Consider the following 6,360-nt stretch of genomic DNA (forward strand, 5'->3'; position numbering starts at 1 on the left):
AATGATCTAGGAAATATTTCAGTATTGGTTCTGAGTTTTCATTCCTGTTACTTTGACTCTTGTTAAAAATACACTTGATTTGCTTTTGTACAGGATCCACTGAAGTCCTTCAGATGGAGCCTCATCAGCTTGCACTCCTACAGGCCTGTCAGATACTTTTAGGTGGCAGTGAAAAATGGTGTGTTGAATCAACATGTGAAGGTAATTTAAATGCAGATGTTATAACACTGTTGGTTGGTATTGTCACACAATTGCTCGTTGTAAATAATTACAAGTTATAAAACTACCCACATTTACAACATTTACTTGAATGCAGAACAATCAGCTACCAGCTGTGTGAAATTATCATTATTATTTTAAAAGTAGAAGGTTAAAAACCAGGGGACAGGTGCAGGGATAAAAGACAATAGAAGTTTGGGGGATATCACTGACAGCTGTCTGTTGGGCTGGTCCATTTTTCACATGTGGTGTGTGAATGTAGGAATCTTAAAAAGTACATGTAATTTTCAGACCCTTATTCTGGTCTCTGAAGTTAATCAGTCCTGCTTACCCATTAAAACATGGAACTTTGCTAACCTGCATCTATCCAGATGTTATCCCAAAAAGCCTATGGACCAGTCACAGTTCTTGTTGAAAATCTGTCCTGTGAATTGTTTCACAGCCTTTTATAAGGACTTTTAAAACACTGACAACTTCTGTGCTTTTATGTCCTTTCTTTTTTCCTCCCTCTACAATAATTTTAGTAAACCTTTTACATGCAAATCAAAACAGTGGATGAAGGACTGAACGAGATTCTGTGCTTTGTGTTATACAGAATACCAGAATTTGTCATGGTCTTCTCAGTCATAAAATTACTATTTCAGCTTTGTGGTGGACTTACAAGACCTCAAAATCTTACAGAGAAATTTGGACTCTTAATTCTGGTTGGAAATGTCAGAGTAACAGGCAACAACAGAACCGTGTGTGGGGACGTTCTTTTGCAGGCTTTGTCCTTTAGGTGTTTCCCTTCTGCACATCCCAGGCTGACATGAACTGTGTAGTGTAGCCACACCTGCCAGTTCACACCAATGGACTTCTAAGTAAAATAAGTTTTGGGGCTTGTATGCCTTTAGAGTTGCCATCATGTGCATGTGCCTGTTCAAACCAGCTCTCAGCATCCATCTCTAGCCGTGCATTAAGGACACAACTGGGAGCTGTCTCTGCCCTAAAAGGCAGAGCATCTGTTGACCTCAAAAAGTAAGATTTTGTGTATGTGTGTGACCCCCTTTGTGAACTCTTCACGTTTTCATGTAGTACTATGCAGCTCTGAGTTAAGGCAAATTAATCTTTTGCATTAAACTTTCTTGTGCATGCTGTCATTGCTAGTGAGGGAGAAAATACCGTGATGTGAGCTCCTGAGAGAGGATGATGGTGCCTTTGCTTGGGAAGGAAAGCACCTTGCCACAGTATTGGTATGGAGATGATTGGTTGCCCAAGGGAGGTTAAGGCCAGCAGCATCTTTCTCTCTTGGCATTGTGTCCGTGGGAGCAATCCCCAGGGCTAACCAGTTTTGGGGGTGGTATCCAAATTTCAGAGGTTGACTCATGAAGGAGGATTATGTTACCTCTCCTTGGGAAGGAAAGCACCCAGCTCCAGTGTTGGTAGTGCAGATTTGTAGGGCGCCTATAGAAATTCTTGGCCAGGAACAACTTTCTCTTGGCACTTTTTGTGTGGGAGCCATCCCCAGACATATTCTGGAGTGGGCTCCTGAAAGATCAAATTACCTTTCCTTGGGAAGGAAAGCACCTAGCCCCATTATTGGTGGTGCAGATAATAACATGCCATGGGGAGTTAACAGCCAGGAATATTTTATTTTCTTGGAAACCTTTGTATGGGAGCAATCCTTGGACATGTTCAGTTTTGGAGCTCAGCTTCTTATTTCAGTGTTGGGCTCATGAAAGAGGATGACAGCACCTTTCTTTCCTCAGGAAGGAATGCACATAGTGCCAGTGTTGGGGATTTAGAGAAAAGGCTGCCTAGGGGTGGTAAAAGCCGGCAACAACTTTCTGTCCTGGATGCTTTTGTGTGAAATCAGTCCCTGAATGTATTCAGCACTGAACGAAGTCAGGATGGCTCCAATATTCAGAGCAGGTCTTCTGAAAAAGAATGACAATACCTATCCATAGAAAGACAGAGCCTGATCCCATTTTCGGTGTTGGAAATATGAGATGCCCAGGGAGTATAAAAGCCAACAATAGGTTTCACTTCTAGCACTTTTCCTATGGGAGCAATCACCAGTTGTATTCATTTTTGGAGCTGGTATCCAAAGTTAGGAGAGGGGCTTCTGAAGAAGTATGGCAGTAGCTTTCCTTGGGAAGGAAGGGACATACTTCCAGTGTTGGCAATGCTATAAAGGCTAGGAAGGGTTTTCTGTCCTGGCACATTTTGTGTGAGAGCAATGTATTCCATAATTCTGCAGGTAGTGTGCAGAACTGGGTAAGTGGCTCCTGAAGGAGGTGCCTTTCCTGGGGAAGGGAAACCTGTATTGACAGTGAGAGTGCTCTAGATGGTCACCTGCTTAATGGAGGTAAAGGCCAGGAACATCTTTCTGTCCTGGAACCTTCTGTGTAGGAGCAAATCTTGAACACATTCAGTTTTGGAGCTCAGCTGCAAATTCCAGAGGTGGGATTCTGAAATAGGATGTCTCTACTTTTCTTTGGGAAGGAATGCACAATAGTCTCAGTGTTGGTGGGAATTTGCCTTTGTCCTGCAAGGTCAAGGATAGCAAACCAGATACATCAAAACAAATTATTTACTCTCATAGTCTTCAGATGACAACATCCCCTATTTGGTTACCACCTCCAAAACAGAATCAGTCTGGGCTTGGAGCCCAAACAAAAGGTGCCAGGACAGAAAGCTGGTGCTGGCCTTTACCTCTCCTGGGCAGCGTCATCTGCATCACCACCATGGGGAATAAGTGCTTTCCTTGCAAAGTTGAATGGTGCTGCCACAAATTTCAGAATACCTCCTCCAAAATGTGAATCTGAGCACCCTCATTAAAGACATCCAGGGATTGCTCCCAAGCAAAAGATGGCAGAACACAAAGCTGATACTGGTCCTTCTCTCTCCTTGGCAGACTGTCATCTGCTCCAACAATACTGAGCTTAGTGCTTTTCTGCCCAAGGAAAGGCAGTCTCATCCACTTTCTGGAGCCCACATTCAAAACTGAAATACAGCCTTCAAATCTTAATGGGTTCCAAAATTGAGGCTGTACAGGAGGCCCCAAGAGAACAAGCTGTTACAGGCTTTTAGGTCTCCTGAGCAGCCTGGTGACTTCAACCACTGCTGGGGTTACATGCTTTCTTCCACAAGGAAAGATACAGTTCACTTTTTGGAGGGCATATGCAAAATTTAAATTCAATCTTCCAAACTAAATGGGGCACAGGATTACTCTCCCAAAAAGAAATGTCCCAAGAAGAAAGGTTTTATTGCTGTTTACCTTGTCTGGGCAGCCCAGCATCTATACAAAAAACACTGGGGCAAGGTGCTCTCCTTTCCCAGGAAGCTGTTTCACCCCCTTTCTCTCTCCCTCCTACAAATTTGGATACCACTGCTCAACTGAATACATCCAGGGACTGATCCCACACAAGAGGTTCCAGAACAGAAAGCAGTTGCTGGCCTTAACCTCTGTGAGGCAGCCTCTCATCTGCAGGATGAGCTTGTGTATATTTCCAAGGAAAGGTGATGTCATTCATGTTCAGGACACGAGCTCTGACAAATGGATCCAAGCTGCAAAGGGAAAAAGTGTTGCTGGTCTTTACCTCCCCCGGGTAAGTTATTTTCTCCTACTAACATGTGGTCTAGGTGCTTTCCTTCCCATGTAAAAGAACTGTTGTTCTCTTTCAGGATGCCTCCCACAATTTTGAATACATCCAAAGGTTGCTCGCACAAAAAACATTTTAGGACAAAGTTCTTGCTGGCCTTTACCTTCCTTTGGAAGCTTGTGGTCTGCAGCAGCAACACTGGCATTACATTCTGTATTTCCTAAGGAATGGAACTGTCACTCAGTTCCTAGGCCCCACTTGGGAAATTTCAGGCTAAGCTCAAAAATTGAGTATGTCCAAGGATTGCTCCAACACAACAGGTGCCAGGCTAGAAAGCTGTTCCTGGCCTTCACCTCCAGTGGGCAGCCTGTGACCAGGACTTAAAACATTGGGTCTCCAGGTTTTCCTTGCCGTGGAACAGCAGTTTACCAGCCAAAGAGGGGCTGCATGCTGCTTGAGTGTGATGCGAATTAAAGGTTGCAAATGGAATCTGAAGGCCAGACAAACCTTCCTGCCCTGGCACGTTGCTTTTTTTTGCCAGTACTGATAATTTCAACTTGGGATGTGCACCCTTCACTGCTTCTGGAGGATCAGGACATTTTCCTCTTTTGCAACTGCACTGTCGCCATCGTGTGGAGCTGAGCAGCTGCAGCAGGGAAGGTAAAAGACACCACAAGCTTTTTGTTGGGACGCTGTTGGTGTGGGAGCAGTGAGTAAACTGTTTGGGATCTTGGGTCTGTAAGAGGGAAAGAATGGGAAGGGATATAGAGAAGGAAACTGAACAGCAGCAGGGTGTGCACAGGCTGCAAGCAGAAAGGTGATGCCCAGCACTTTCTTTTTGTTCTAGGACCTTAATCTGAGGGTTATTGGAGATTTCAAATTGGCACATGGACTCACCAGACTGTAGGAATATGAGACCCTACATACAGCTGGCAAGAAAAGTGCATAGCCCCAGTGCTTGGGTGCACTGATAGGCAGTGAGGAGAAGGGGCAGTCCAGCAAATCCTTTTTTGCTGGTACATTTTTCTGTGTGAGCTGCACTTGTTTAATTCCCTGTGTCCACAGCAGCTATCCCAAAAGCCCAATTATGTCCTTTTGGGTCCTTGAAATACCTTCTCCTGAGGCAATCTATGCCCACGATGTCCTGGGCCTCTGGGCCAGTCACAATGGGGTGATTCTGTCATTTGTTCACAGTCAGGCTCACTCAGCCTCCAGCACAGTCACTGCTGGCATCCCCCTGCCACCCCAGAAATACAGATGGATTCTGCCCCTACGCATCTTGATGGCATCAGGGTACTTTGTGCACCAGTGGCAATTAAAGCCTTATATCTGATGCCAGGCCACTGGATCCCATAGATCAGATTGTCCCTTTTCCCCTCCTGGCAGGAGACAGGGCCCCTCTAGTTGTCATCATGGTACTCACTGCTCACTTCTTGTAAACATGAACTGGAATCCTTCAAGAGGACTGGAAGTAACATCAGCCTTCCTGTTGTGTCTGAGGACTTGCCCACAGGAAATGGGAAAGGCATTTATACCTGTGCTGCCAGGGCAGAGGTGAGTTTTCCATCCCACTTCTTGATGTGCTCATTTATATCACATGCCATAAGCATAAATACTATTCAGTATGCAGATTGCTACAGTTCCCTGAAATAAAAGGTGGGCATACACGGAGAATAACACTTAATCCAAGGCTACTACAGCTCCCCACCTGCCTTGGACCCCAAGATCAACTCACCAGTGTTTTCATTTATATCAACAGATTTTTGGAGTGGTTTTCACTTACATTTAAATTAAATGCCTTGAGTTTTTTAGGACTACACTTAGATGATATTTAGTGATGAGAGGAATGAAAAATTTGTCTTTACAAACAAGCTGTGGGTCTGTTGGTAGATAAAACTAGCACTGGGAGATAAAAGAAACAATGGGAAGGATTCCACTGATTGATGAATGGAAAAAGGTATTTGCTTTTACAAGTAAACTTCAGGTTTGCTGATAAATGAAATTGGACACTGAAAGATGAAACAAACAATGGGGAAAAACCCTAAATTCTATAAGAATTAAAAATTAAAAGGGGGTTATAGATTAGAGGGAAATCTTTGGTATCAGGGGTACCAAGAAATCTGTGCCACTCAAGTACCTCAGCCAACAGAGAAGAGAGAGGGAAATGTGCACAGGAAATTAGGATAAAAAGGAGGCTGCATCCTCCAAAAAACTGAGATACTCCAGGGGAAATGCCCCACGGCCTCTCCCTTTATTCAGATAAAAGACTTCTCTGTCTCCTTCTTGGACATAGCCCTCTGATGTTTGTGGATTCATTTTCCTACAGTGGGAAATGTAACATTTTAATATTTACAAGACAAATACTTCAAAGGTTTCAAAATACCTTAATTTTGCTCCGTATCTTCAGCCATTCTAACGTGAAGAACTAGGTTCCATGAATGACATTACAAAACAAAACAAAACAACCAAAGCAAACAAACAAAAAAACAAACCCAACTGCCTCTCCCCCAATCCTGACACAACTTAAGCAATGTAGAAAAGGAAGGAGGATCCAGAA

The sequence above is a fragment of the Passer domesticus genome, chromosome 2, assembly GCF_036417665.1.
Source record: "Passer domesticus isolate bPasDom1 chromosome 2, bPasDom1.hap1, whole genome shotgun sequence".
Taxonomy (NCBI): domain Eukaryota; kingdom Metazoa; phylum Chordata; class Aves; order Passeriformes; family Passeridae; genus Passer; species Passer domesticus.